General features: G+C 36.9%; 1 protein-coding gene across 2 annotated transcripts in view; it reads right to left on the bottom strand.

Moving 5' to 3' along the window:
* The window catches only part of NME7 (NME/NM23 family member 7), a 220,571-nt gene that overhangs the window by 204,673 nt on the left and 408 nt on the right, over positions 1-15,490 (bottom strand). The window lies entirely within an intron of this gene.

Genomic DNA, 15,490 nt, shown 5'->3' on the forward strand with positions numbered 1-15,490 from the left:
GTTCTCTTTTTATTTTCTAGCAGAGATGGGGGGGCGGTCTCACTATGTTGTCTAGACTAGTCTCAAACTTCTGGCCTCAGGTAATTCTCTCACTTTGCCTCCCTAAGTGCTGGGATTACATGAGTGAACCATCACACTTTGCCTTTTTTTTGTTTTTTGTTTTTTAAGGTAGAACCTTAAGTTGCTGATTTGAAACCTCTCTTCTATTCTAGTTCAGTCCTTTCTCCTTGGTTTCTTGATGTTCGAGTGTCAGAATACTCTACAACTTGGTCTTTGGACCCCTGATCTTTAGCTACACTCACTCTGTTATCATCTTGTCTAGTCTCATGACTTTAAATATAATCTATATATTGACAGTGCTCAGGCCAGACCACTCCCTCTAAATTTTAGGTGCATATATCTATCCAACTGCCTTTTATGTTAGACATTAGACAGCTCTAGTTTAACAGGCCCCAAGTTGAAATCCTGCTCCCAGCCCCCTAACACAAATTTGCTTCTTCACCAATCTTCCACATCTTAGTTAACAGCAATGCTATCCTTACCATTGCTCAGAACAAAATCCTAGGGTCATCTTTTAACTCTATCCTTGACTCATTTTCTCTCAGACCATAGATCCAATTCATCAGGAAATCCTATTAGATCTACCTGCAAAACATATACACATTCTAGCCACTTTACTACCTCCACTGCGAACCCCCTACTCCAAGCCACCATACTCCCTCACATAGATTATATCCTCATAATTAATCTCTCTACTTCCATCTTTGCCCCCCTATATCTACTCTTAAAAAAATATAGCCAGAGAGGATTCTGTAAAAATATAAATTGTATCACCTCATTCCTCTGCTTAAAATTTGCCAACTCAGCCTATGAGAATAATGACAACCCACTTTCAACAGCACACAAAGCTGTCCAGAATCTGGCCTCCAGTGATCCGTCTGACTTCATCTCCCACAACTCTCACTCTTGCTTACTTTGCCTTAGCCACACTGTTTCTTGAACACATGGCATGCTCCCACCTAAAAAAGTCTGTCCACTGTCTTATTTCCTGGAATACTTTTTCCCCAATATTTACATGGCTTATCCTTTCTCACCCTCAAGACTTTGCTCAGGTATCATCATCTTCTCCACAAGACCAACTCTGGCCACCTCCCTTTAAATGATATTCAACACCACTATCAGTACCCCCAACATTCATTACCCTGTTCATTTTTTTCCCCTAGCACTTATTTACCTTCAAGCATAATGTATACTATACTTCAAATGTTTATTGTTTATTGCATATCTGCTCCAATAGAATGCAAGCCCTTTTAGGGCAGAGATTTTTGTCGGCTTTATTTATGGATGCATCCCAAGGGACTAGGTATATGCATTGCATTTATCAGATATCTATTAAGTATTTGTTGAATGAATAAATTTAAAAAGCAGAACTCTTCTAGCTATCATCAATTGAAATGTTAGTTATGCCTTAAAAGTTGAATTTATTCATTCCTTCATTCATTCAACAAATATTGAATGGTTTCTCTTTGCCAGGCACTGCAATAGACAGTGGGGATATTCAAGACAGAAGACAGACAAGGCCCTGTTGACATGCAGCTTACTTACTAATTTTCTGTCTCTCCTTACAGAATGTAAAAGTAAAAAATACATATAATTCTTGTAATAATATACGTTATAGCCAGGCATCATAGCTCATGCCTATAATTGCAGCTACTCAGGAGGCTGAGGCAGGAAGATCGCTTGAGCCCAGGAGTTAGAGTTATGACTGTACCACTGCATTCCAGCCTGGGCGACACAGCGAGATGCCATTTCTAAAAATGTAAGTAAATAAATAAATTGTGTTACAAAAACAATAGCATAAATAAGTAAACATGCCAATTATTAGGGGTAGTGAGCTAGGGAGTATCCCTTCAACGAGAATAACAACTACACTTGATCTGAGATGTCAAAACAGGATGAGGAAAAGCCAGTCATGCAGAAACCTGGGGTAAAAAAAACATTCCACGTAGACAAAAAGTATAAAGTTTTGGGAGGAAGATGGACCTTTGCAAGTTTAACAAACAACAAAACCAGTATGATTTGAAGGTACAGTATGAGGAGAAGATACAGTGGGATGGCATCCTGTGCCATCTATCCATTGTAGAGGCCCTAAACCCACCCTGACATTTGTAGTAAATTAGATGCATCCTGGAATGGTACTTTTATATCACCTTCTCTCTCCTGTGCTCCCTCCTCCCATATTCTTTTTTCTTTCAAGAATAAGAGCCAGTGGCATAGACGAGCAGTATCATTGCTAAGAAATCTGAAAAGACTATTCTTTAGTCCATCTAGTACTCCTGTGCAAACAGAAAAAGTTGTATCTTCCTCAGAATATTTTACTGCCACCTGTTAGAAAAATACATAATCAATAAGAATATCAGCAACTCACTCATAATTGTACAAGGTCCTATATGTAGTATGTAGCAGCCCTGGTTGCAGAGATAGAGAAAAGTAGCTCTATGCAAAATATGCAAACCAAAATGGTTCCATCTTTTCCTGTATGTCATATACCAAATGCTGCAGATGCTAAATATAAATATAGATTTACATGCATTGCAAATTACTACTATGCTGCATTAGCTACAGTTGGCTGCTGATTCTGATAGCATTTTCCTCATGAGAAAAAGAATGAGTCTTTTTGAATATTAGTCAATGAAGAAAATACTGTGTTTACGGTAAAGTGATACAGATTTAAGTGGTGTAACCACGAAGGTACCTTTATAAAATGGTCGAAGTCTTGATACATCCACAAGTGTTAGAAGTAGCAATCATCAGACAGTCTAGCTGAAGAAGATACTAAGACAGTGTTTTCTTTGGAATGCATTTGCCTATATTATCTCATGTAATTCAAACATTATTTTTATTTTGTAGTTTCCTGTTTAAGTTTTTTAAAATGTCAAAGGATATTTTGGTAAAGTAACAGATTCCAAAAAAAAAAGGCCAAAAAAAACAAAAAAACCCGCATTTTCAAGCTTAATCCCAAAGAAGATCATTAGTTTCATCATTTATGCTAAAGTTTTCTAATTTAGGTAATAAAAACGTGTGTCTTTGACTTTATGAGAAATAATCTGTGACACTGTATCCATCTGTGATTTCTAGATAAATAGCATTCGAATGCCACTTCAATATGATTAAAATTAATAAGCAACTAATAAAATCCATAAAGAATAGCTGTTCCTGGAAGTGTCCAATGATGGAAGAGTGCCACCTAGTGTTCACTGTGGATTCAACATATCCTGCCCAAAAAGTCATTTCACAAAGCCGTTTTACATATACCCTCAATTTTAGCCCTGTAGTTGTTCATTAAACCATAGTAATTTTGCAGAGCCCTAGTCAAGTATCAAAATACGAATTCTGAATCCCTGAAAAAAATGTATATCACCTATATCCACTAGAAATTGAGTTTTGAAAAGGAAGTTAAATTTCTTTCTATAGCTACATAAAAGCAAAAAAAGAGTTACAAAAAAAAAAATTAAACATCATGACCCTAAGTAGTAGGCTAGAAAGAATATGAGGTTCTAGGCTTAACTGGCTCAAATCTGGGCCCTAGTGCTTTCTAGCAGTATAATCTTGAGTATTTTTAAAAACTGAGGTTTTCCTTATGTGAAAAGAATTTAATATACAGTAGGCATTCAATAAGTGATAGCTATTAACTATTAAGAAAAAGAGCTTCCCCATTCTGACTTATGAGTTAATAAGTTTCTTTTTTTAAAGAAAAGTGAAAGCAAGATTACTAAGAAAGTAAAGGTGTAAAAGAATGCCTACTCCATAGGCAGAGCAGCCTCCTATTGTTTTTAATATATCCCCTCCAGTCATCAGGACTTTAGGAAACATTTTAATGAAAGGATAGCTTGTGCCTGGTCAACAATTTCATTTCTCTCTAATTCCTTGCATGAAAGAGGACCTAATCTAAGCGGGGGGGGGGGGGTATCCTTTGCCCAATCAGCCCCAAATAAGTTTAAAGCTTTTAAACTTATTGATGAAATTATCAGATTCGAACAGCCACTCTTATGGAATATGAGTGACATTCAGTGAATTCTCTTCCACTGCTTTCTAACATCTAAGATCCATACACCTACAATGAACTCATTTTCAACAAAGGTTCCAAGAACATATATTGGAGAAGACAGCCTCTTCAATAAATGGTACTGGAAAAACTGGGTATTTATATGCAGAAGAATGGAACTAGATCCCTTTCTCTGGCCATATACAAAAATAAAATCAAAATGGATTTGGATTAAAGACTTAAATTTAAGATCTCAAACTATGAAACTACCAAAAGAAAACACTAAGCAAAATCCCTAAGACATTGGTATGGGCAAAAATTTCTTGAACAACACCACACAGGCACAGGCAACCAAAGCAATAATGGATAAATTGGGGCACATCAAGTTAAAAAGCTTCTGCATAGCAAAGGAAACGATCAACAAAGTGAAGAGACAACCCAACAGAATGGGAGAAAATATTTGCAAACTACCCATCTAACAAGACGTAATAATCAGAATACACAAAGAGCTCAAACAACTCCACAGGAAAAAATCTAACAATCTGACTAAAAAATGGGCAAAAGATCTCAACAGACATTTTTCAAAAGAAGACAACCAGTGGCAAATAGTGATATGAAAAGTTGCTCAATATCATTGATCATGAGAAAAATGCAAATCAAAACTACAATGAGGTATCATCTCACCCCAATTTAAAAAAGTTTTATCCAAAGGACAGGCAGTAACAAATGCTGGCAAGGATGTGGAGAAAAGGGAACACTCATACATTATTGTTGGGAATGTAAATTAGTACAACTACTATGGAGAACAGTTTAGAGCTTCTTCAGAAAACTAAAAATACAGCTACCTTACAATCCGACAATCCCACTACTGGGTCTATACCCAAAAGAAATCAGTACATCAAAGAGATATCTGCACTCCTGTGTTTACTGCAGCACTATTGACAACAGCCAAAATTTGGAAGCAACTTAAGCATCCATCAAAAGAATGGATAAAGAAAATATGATACAAATGCCATTTAAAAAAACACGAATTTTGTCAGTCATAAAAAAAAATATGATTCTGTCATTTGCAACAACATAATGGAATTAAAGGTCATTATGTTAAGTGAAATAAGCCAGGCACAGAAACACAAGCACTGCATGTTCTCACTTACTTGTGAGATGTGAAAATCAAAACAATTGAACTCATGGAGATAGAAAGTAGAAGACTGGGAAAGGTAGTAGGGTGTTGTGAGGAGGTGAGTGAGGATGGTTAATGGGTACAAAAAAAATAGAAAGAGTGAGTAAGACCTAGTATTCAAGAGCAAAACAGGTCAATAATAATTTAATTATACAATTTAAAATAACTAGAAGTGTATAACTTGATTGTTTTTTAATACAAAGGATAAATACTTGAGGAAATGGATACCAAATTTTCCAAAATATGTTTATTATGCATTGCATGCCTGTACCAAAATATCCCATGTATATACTTATAAACATATACTTATATATTTATAAATATTAAATATAGTAGGTATATTAAATATATCTTATATACACACATACATACACCTAGTATACTATGGATGTATATATGTTATATATATATTATACACACACACACACCTGCTATGTACCCACAAAAATTTTGTTTAATTTTGTTTAAAAAAGACTGATTTCATGCCACATAAGCCTTGTATGATCTGGCCTCAGGCTACCTCTTTATCTCATCTGCCTCACCTGCCTCTGCCACCCTCTCCCTCACCTTCTCTGCTCCAGTTACACTGGCCTTCTTGCTGGTTACTAAATAAACCAAGCAGGCTCCCACCTCCGGGTCTTTGGATATACTATTTCCTCTGCCTAGACAGCTCTAGGGCTAGGATTCTCAGGGCTCTCCACATCATCACTTCATTCAGTTCTCCACTCATATGTCAGCAATGTAAGGAGGCTTCTCTGACTAGCCAACTAAATACCAACTTCTTCATTCTCTGTCTTGTTTGATTTTTTTCCCATAACACTTATCAAAACCACACATTATACTACGTATTTGTTTATTCTGCGTCTCCCCAGAAATTTTAGCTCCATAAGGGTGGGACTTTGTCACTGATTGCTCAGAACAGTGCCTGGCACTCAAGATAAACTTAAAAATAATTGTTGAATGAATGAAGCTAGAGCTCTCAGAATAAGAGTCCACTGTTTTTGACCCAGAATTCTAGACGTTTCTCCAGAGGTGAACAGCCCTTGATCAAAACTGGTTGTCCACTCCTAGTCTCTACCAAGTAACTAGCAGGGAAATTCAGTGGAAAGTTACCTTCCTTTCTTTTAACTGTCTTTTCAGAGGATTGTCTTTCTTCCTTGGATGTTTGTGCCTTTGTGCTCCCTGATATTGGTATCTCTTCTCTGTAAATACAATACCTACTTCCAAGGACACTGTCAATTAGTTAAGAATTTTAAATGCCTTAAAAAATAGAAAACATTCTCTAAGTGTCAGGCACTATCATTAAAATAACAGATTTGCAAAGCTTTTGTCAGGTGCTAAAGTGAAAAAAGAAGAAGGTGAAGCCGGTAAGGAGACAGAAAGGAACTGGAGATGTTACTTTAGAAAGGTGGACAAGGAAGTACTCTCTGATGAAGCGTCACTTGAACATAGGTCTGAAAAAAAGTGGAGGAGCATTTCAGGCAAATGGAATAGCAAGTGCAGTTGAAGTGTATGTAAAACTGGGGGGAAAAAAAGATGTAAACTTTGAAAATGTGTATCTCAAAAGCCTAAACCAAAAAGAATTGCTTAAAAATTATATGAATAAGAACTACCTCAAATACTTCTGAATAGTCACCAACTCTGTGTATCTTGTGTTCACTCAACACTCACCCAAAGGGACATCTGGGTCAATGAACAAAAATGTTTAAAAGCAAGTAGGATGGGGGGAAGTATCTGTTAAGCATTTAATTGTACAGGACACTAGGCTGAACCCTGAACAATGAACCACAATGACAGAGTTTCCTACTTCATTTCCAAATGCCCTCCAATCAGTTTAGGGAATCAATGTTGGCATTAACATGCATAAGTTTAATTTTGGATTTATTCATATTCACGTTAAAGAGAACCTGAAGCTCAGTGAATGAGACATAGCAGAGAAAAAGCTGTGAAGTCAACTAATATTTCTTTTAATTAGCATTCCTTCAGTATTAGTCTCTCTTCTGTGTCCCCACATTCAGTAGGTCTCTATCTTAACACTTGGAAATAACAACAGCAGTAGCAATAGTAATAACAGCTAACATGTACTGGATGCTTACAGTGTATAAAGCATTGGGCTAAATAATTTATCATTTAATTATAATAATATCCCTATAAGGGAACTAGTATTGTTATTATTATTTTTCTCATTTTGCAAATGAGGAAATTGAATTTCCCTAAGTTAGTATTACAGTGTTACAGTGTATCATGCATTTCTCTTCTTCTCTTTTTTCTCTTCCTTCAAGACTGTGAGCTTTTTAAGAAAGAAATCTAGTCTTGTTCATCTTTGTATCTCAGGTATATATCATGGTGCAAGAAGCCAAAAGTGGGCAGAAAGATGAGTTCAAGAGTCTCTGCTCTATATCTGAATATAAATGCTTATTATTTCAAGTTTGATTCTAAAAGTATTCTAATAATGCATGCTACAACCTAGGTGTTAAAGGTATTGGGAGACAAATAAAATCATAAGGTCAATACTAATTTTTATGTGGAAAAGCTAGAAAAAAAAGTGATCATATTATTAGAGAAGCCATTCTTTCTTTGGATAAAAACTTGAAAATTTTTAATTATGAAAAATATTCAGATATCAAAGATAGATATTTCTGGAAAGTAAGATACTTCAATTATATGCTACAGCACCATCAAGAAAGCTAATAGGTGAATATCACAGCAGCAAACATAATTCCCATGTTGAAACTATAATGCATACCCACCTGGAATACGTAGCTCTGCTCGCCACACCTTAGAGTAGATATTTTAGAAACAAATAAAATCCAGAAATGGGAAAATATATTATGAAATGGCAACTATAAGGGATGAAATTAGGAGTCTCTGAAGTTCAAAGACAAGAGCAGGTCAGAAAAATATTTCCCAGGTTTATAAGATCATAAATTTTACAGACAAGATAAAAATATGCACCAACGGACCAAATTAGTATGGCAAAAGTTTAAGGCAAATCCAAGGAAAATAAAATATTTTGATGGAATAGGTAAAATATATAAAATGTATAATCCCACTGCATTTAGAATCAAATCCAAAATCCTTCCCAAGGATGGAATACTAAGTTCCACAAGTCTCAGTATTCCTGGCTCCTTCCTGCCTCTTAGATCTCTTCTCATCCAGCTGTCCTCTCGTTCCCTAGGCCCTAGCCACACTAGCTCCCTCCTATTCCTTTAATGCACCTCTGTGCTCACTATTGACTCTGCCTGAAATGCTCTTCTCCTAGGTTTCCACCTGGCAAGCTCCTTTTTATCATTGAGATCTCAGTTTATAAGTCACATCCTCACGAGGACCTTCTCTGATCGTCCTAGTCAGGGCAGTATACTCGCTCTTGGAACCATCCAATATTGCATTACTTAGTTTAATTTTCCTCATAGTACTTATCATCATATGAGGTGATCATTCATTTATTTATTCATGTAAATTGTTTTTCTCCTAAACTAAGGAAAAAAGAATTAAAGAGTTTTGTCATCAAGGAGGTTTTCCTTCACCACCCCAGGCTACTTCAGATCACTCTATTTTATTACTAATTTCCACCTCACCTTGTCATTTTTCTTTCGTAACCCAACTTACACTTGTAATTTGTTTTCCAATATCAGTTTTTCTCCATAAATTCCATGAGGTAGGGGCCACGGTGTGCTATCTTATTAATCAACGTATAGCCACCAGTTACCAGCATATGGAAAGCAGTCAATACATACTTTCTTGAATAGAAGAATAACTGGTGAATGAGAAAGAACTGGGAATAAAAAGGTGGAAAAAGGAAAGCAAAAATAAATAAAAAGCTACATGTAAAAAAAATTATGGCATTATATTAACCACTTACTATTCAGTTCTCCAAATACCACTGTTTCCTACTAGAAACATATTCCTATATTCCTACAAGAATATAACAGGCTCTAAAGTGCATTTTAAAACAATATATAGGAAAATAAACTTTTAAGAGTTTTATATCTTCAATCCATGCCCTATACTTTCTGATTCATTTTTTGTAAATAAAATCCTGTGGATCTTTGGAACTGCAATTCCTTCAAATCAACAATTCAACTAACAAAAGGAATTCTGGATAAAAAAAGCAGATGCTAGCTGGGTGCCATGCTTCACGCCTATAATCCCAGAACTTTGGGAGGCCGAGGCGGGCGGATGAACTGAGGTCAGGAGTTTGAGATTAGCCTGGCCAAAATGGCAAAACCCTGTCTCTACTAAAAATACAAAAGTTAGCCAGGCATGGTGGTGTGCGCCAGTAGTCCCAGCTACTCGGGAGGCTGCGGCACAAGAATCTCTTGAACCCAGGAGGCAGTGGTTGCAGTGAGCCGAAATCACGCCACTGTACTCCACAGCCAGGTCGACAGAGCAAAACTCTGTCTAAAAAAAAAAAAAAAAAAATTTTTTTTTTTAAAAAAGCAGGTGCTGAAAACAAAACCAGAAAAGCTATTAGGAGAAACACTATAAAGTTAGAAACTGAAAAGCATTTCATTTTATGGAATAAAAGTTTGTTCTTCAGTAATCATGAAACTGTCTTTGAAAGCTGTGTTCAAACCAACTTTGACTCATTCCTGTAATCTCAGCACTTGGGGAGGCCGAGGCAGGTGGATCATTCGAGGTCAGGAGTTTGAGACCAGCCTGGCCAACATGGTGAAACCCCGTCTCCACTAAAAACACAAAAATTAGCCAGGCATGGTAGCACATGCCTGTAATCCAAGCTACTCACAAGGCGGAGGCAGGAGAATCACTTGAATCCAGGAGGTAGAGGCTGCAGTGACCCGAGATCAAGCCACTGCACCCCAGCCAGGGAGACAGTGTGAGACTCTGTCTCAAAAATAAATAAATAAACAAACAAACAACTTTGAGACATTTTACTTCAAAGCTTTAGATCAGTTCTTATGGAACATAGCTAATCATCTTTAAAGTCCTTCCTTATACTAACAGTTCATCTGGAGTAATGATATTCCAATAAATGCTATATTCTAGAAGATATAAAACATGAATATCTCTGTTAGTCAAATGTATCTTAGAATTACCTTCTCTGTCCTCTTTATAATACATAAAAGTAAAGAAATTGATGAGTCCAGTATACGTTTCATCTTAAACAAGATGTATGAGAAACATGCTAAACTACACTTCCCTATCTCTGCTTCACAATATAAAGGTGGTTCTAGAATTTGGAAGCTACAATTGTAACAAACTAGATGAAGACAGAAGCTGATTAGATAAACTGCAGTGGTCAGGAAGCCTCACCAACAGAGCAAACAACCTCCATCTTCAGCTGCTTATTGAGAGGCCATAATCCTTTGCTACAATACATACAACAGTGGCTAGAGTGAATACAGAAAAGGGACATCTGCTTCTTAGGCCTGTTCTTTCTCATAAACGATTGACAGCAAACACGCAGGAGAGTGATCTGGATGCAGAAAGAAACTTGAAAATTTCACTCTAGCCAATTTTAGGCGGTCGTTAATTCAAAGCTGTATCTGCCACACAACAAGAACATTTTCACTAGGTCAAAAGAGGAATAAGAATATCTGCAGGCCTTGAGATTTCAACTATTTTGCCTTTTAAACTATATATTAGTTGAATGTGGTGGCTAATATATAGTTTAAAAGGCAAAATAGTTGAAATCTCAACATAAACATAATCCCAGCACTTTGGGAGGCCAAGGTGGGAGAATCACTTGATCCTAGGAGTCCAAAACCAGGCTGGGCAACATAGTGAGACCCTGTCTCTACAAAAAAAAATAAAAATTAGCTGGGCATCATGGCACACACCTATTATCCTAGCTACTCGGAAGGCTGAAGCTGGAGGATCACTTGAACTTAGGAGGTTGAGGCTGCACTGAGCCATGATCTTACCACTGCATTCCTGCCTGGGTGACAGGGCAATGTCCTGTCTCAAAAATAAATAAATAAACAAACAAACAAACAAACAAACAAAAACAAATAAAGTATATATTCTTCAAAGTACACTGTGTTTTGAACTTTGTGGATCAGGACTCACAGTAAGAAATACATTTTACATCAGAATCCAGTACACATCCAATGCATATACAATTAAACAAAAGTTCATGAAAGTTACCCTTACAACATGTAGTGAATATGTTAAGTTGGTATTTTATGTCCTCTTTTTAATGCTGGCTACATACCATAAATTTGAGTAATGAGTTACCAGGTACAGTTTGAGAAACACTGCTGAATGTATACATGTGGTCTGGCCTTTGCCTACCTCCCTAACCACATTTCATGGTATTTTGTACCATACTTTCCCTACTGCAGCCACCCCTGCACCATCCCACCACCCAGTTTCTATTATTTTATTACATTGAACCATAAGTTCCTAAAATATACCAATCTCTTTTCTGCCTCAGGGTATTTGATCTTGTTGTTAGCGTGGCCTGGAACACTTCCTCCAGATCATTGCACTTTGTATTATATTATTCAGGTCTCAATACAAAAGTTCTTTCCACAGAAAGGCCTTCATAGACCACCTAATTTGAAAGAGCCCCAGCCTGAAATCCTGGCAGGAGGAGTGGGAACAGGAGTTCATTCATTGCCCTTAGCATTCCTGGGAAATCTGATAACAATGTAAGACAGGCAAAAAAACAAAACAAAACAAAACAAAAACCCAGTATTTAGCAAATGTCACTTTCCAACCTCCCTATGCCATTGCACAGGTCATCAAATTCTAACTATTGAAATTCTATTCCATTTTCTTTATGACAACTTTTCTAACTCTGATTGAGAAGCAGGGACTCAATTGTACAATTTGCCCCCAATTATTTTGTATTCTCTCAGACCACTTACCACATTCTTTCTTATTTTGTATTCATTCCGCAAACATTTGAGTGCCTAATATAATCTAGGTAATACTGTGAACAAAATAAACATCTATTCCTCTAACAGTTCACATTTTAGTAACAGTGACAAATCTATAAACAAATAATTTCAACTGAATGAGGCAAGTACAATAGGAGAGACATATACTACATAAAATGCTGACAAAAAAAGAATGAACAATCGACCTTTTTCTTTTTTTCTTGATTTCACAGTGTGGAGGGGAAAGCTCTGATTATCCGCATAGATTTTAAATTTGTATTTATTTATACTTTTTTAGAGACAAGGTCTCGCTATGTTGCTCAGGTTGGCCTTGAACTCTTGGCCTCAAGCAATCCTCTGGCCTCAGCCTCTTCAATAGCTGGGACTACACACATGTGCCACTGCACCTGACTCGACTCAACCCTCTCTGAGCAGGGAAGGAAGGCATCACAGCAGAGACACCTACACTGGGTCTGGAAGTGAATGAACCTTTGCAAAAATTATAACAGTGAGAGAAATCTAACCTAACTGACTCCATATTGCTTCTAACCTCACAAAGCTAACTGCCCTTGCTCATACCTGGGCATAGGCAAGCTAACTATGGGAGAAATGTATAGTTTAACTTAGAAGCAAGGGTGGTAATAGTCCCTTCCAAAACTGACCCCCTCTAGGGACTAAAACTGCCTTTGTAAGACTAATAGAAGGCTGCAAAGTTAGGATTCTGAGAGGGATCTAAAATCTGCTAAGATATAGGCATAGGTAAGCAATAACCAGCTACTGTTCCTTGCTTTTCTACAATTTCTTACTATTCAGAAGTCATGTAGCCAGAGGTCACAAGATTTGTAACTTCACCAATTGCTCCTTTAGATAACATCACTATTATAAAACCTAAGATTGATTTTGATATATTTTTCAGGCTTCTGAATTCTGGCAAACCTCCTGATGCCACCCAGATACATGACTCATACCAACAAACTGACTCTGCTAGCCCTATGACTCTCACCTAGACAACTGACTCAGCACAGGAAGACAGTTTGGAAACACCTCTAAATTCATCCCTAACCAATCAGCAGCACCCACTCCCTACCCACCTGCCCACAAAATTATCCTTAGATAGAAATATCTCCCATCCTCCCACTCAGCTGCCTTGCCTCCATTACACTCTTTCTCTGCTGCAACTCCTGCATTCTCAATGTTTGGCCTTTCTGGGAAGCGGGCAAGAACACGTTGGCCTGTAACAGGAGAATAAATAAGAGTTTGGCAAGCAACAAGAGGGTGCAGGTATTCTGTGTAGAAGGAATTGCAAGTGCAAAGTAGAAAGAGGAGGCATACTTCAGTTTTAAGTTGCTTGGTATGTTCAATGAAAAGCAAGTAGCTAAAAGGCAAGATAATTTTTTATTTAAAAAAGTATGGAAAGGGAAAGGCAAAAGCTAGACAGAAAAGTACTTGTTCGTGGAGGAACTTGTGTGCCATTCTAGATATTTTACTGTAGGAAATGAGGATTCTAGAGTTTTAAGGAGGTGAGTAAATCAACAGGCTGGGTTTTTAAAAATTCCTTCTTGTGGCAGAGAAAATAGCGAATTGGAGAATTTCCAGACCAGACTGTAAAAGTCACTATTAAAATAATCAAGAAATGAGGAGATGATAAACTAAAATTTGATCTAGTGACCAATTGAATATGGGAGAAATAGGAAAGGGAGGAATGTAGGATAACTCTGATTTCTAGTTTAGGTTATAATATAGTAGTAGCAGTATTTAACTTGCTGAAAATAGGAGAAACCAGGAGGAAAGATAGCAAGTTCAGTTTTATATTAAGTTTGAGGGACCTTTGAGACAGATGTGTCCGGGAAGCAACTGAGTTAGGCATTAGTAGATCTGAGAGGAAAATTGAAATTTAGAAGCAAAATCAAAGGTGTTAGTAGAATCCATGTGAGTGGAAAAAATCACCCAAGGAAAATGTCTAGACTAAGAAATGAAAGTAATTAAGGAGTGAATTCCAAGGAATGACATTCAAAAACCAGGCACAGCCAGTAAAAGGAATTAATGACTATGAACCTCAGTTGTCACAAAGAGACTAAGTAATATAAATTTTGAGAAGTAATTACTGTATTTGGCATTTAAAAGGCCTTTAGAAACTTAAGCAAGAACAACTTTCTTGAAGGCATTAAAGAAGCCAGACAAAAGACTTTTGTCTGTTTGATATAAGTAAAAATAATATCCTTTCAATAAGTTTACTGATAGATAAGAGGACTGGGAAATACAGGATAATACAGATAAACACAGGATGGATGACATGGTTTTGCTTTATTTAATTTTCATAAGATGTGTGACTTGAGCACTGAGGAGAAGGAACTGGAGAGGAAGAGGCTGAAAGCACAGGAAAGAAAAAAGACAACTGGAAGCGAAATGTAACAGATGGAAGCAAATGAGATCAAGAGCAAAGATGGATGGATTATCCTTTAATATCCCTTTCTCCACACTAGAAATACAAGACTAAAGGCTTGGCAAAAATATAGATCAGTGTGTAGGTTGGGGGCATGAGATTGAAGAAATGGCCTGTTATATTCCATCATGTTTAGAAAGGAGAAATGAGGAGGGCAAAAGACAGGGTTTATAAATGGAAGGTTTGAAAATGTCTTTACAGAAAATGGGGCAGGGGAAAACTGGGGTAACCAAAAGGATTGCTGAGTAGTATGAAGAAACAAGGGGTGATGGGTGGGGGCTCTGTTTCTAAATTCGTAGCTATAACTATCTAAAGATCTTTCTATCTTCCAGTCCGTTATCCATAAGTGCTTAAAAGATATGATAGTTAAGTGAATTAACTAGAACCCTGGTACTCTCAAACATGTGGATGAATTAAAATCACCTACAGGTTTATTTAAAATGCAAATACTGAGCCCCATTCCTTTCATTCAGAATTTCCAGGGGTGAAGTCCAAACAGTGAATTCCAGAAGCTCTCCAAGCAATCCCAGGAGAAATTTCTGTTAAAAAAAAAAAAAAAAAAGAAAGAAAGAAAGAAAAAAAGAAGAAGAAAGAAAAGAAAAGCAAGCACAGACCTAGAAGGTAACCAACTGGACAGACGAGAGCTGATCCAATATACATCTGTTAATGGCCCTCGTGTAGGCGTGGGGCAGTGCTCTGTCACTCAGAAAAGCAAAAGGACTCCAAGATCTAGGGAGATTCAGATCAGTGTTGAGACAGTCACATACACACCACCCCATACTCTTAATAAAGCGCGTTAATGTGAATCTGTGAGCATGAAAAATGCCACGATGAACAATGAAAACACATAATGTTTGTTCAAAACAGGTTATTAGACTCGATGCCTTACCCTAAATTTTCTGTTTCATTACTCTAGAGACTTAGTAGCAACAGTGGAATTCAGGGTGCTGTAAGAAATACGGAGAGCGAGTAAACTG

Source organism: Piliocolobus tephrosceles, chromosome 1 (genome assembly GCF_002776525.5).
Source record: "Piliocolobus tephrosceles isolate RC106 chromosome 1, ASM277652v3, whole genome shotgun sequence".
NCBI classification, from domain to species: Eukaryota; Metazoa; Chordata; class Mammalia; order Primates; family Cercopithecidae; genus Piliocolobus; species Piliocolobus tephrosceles.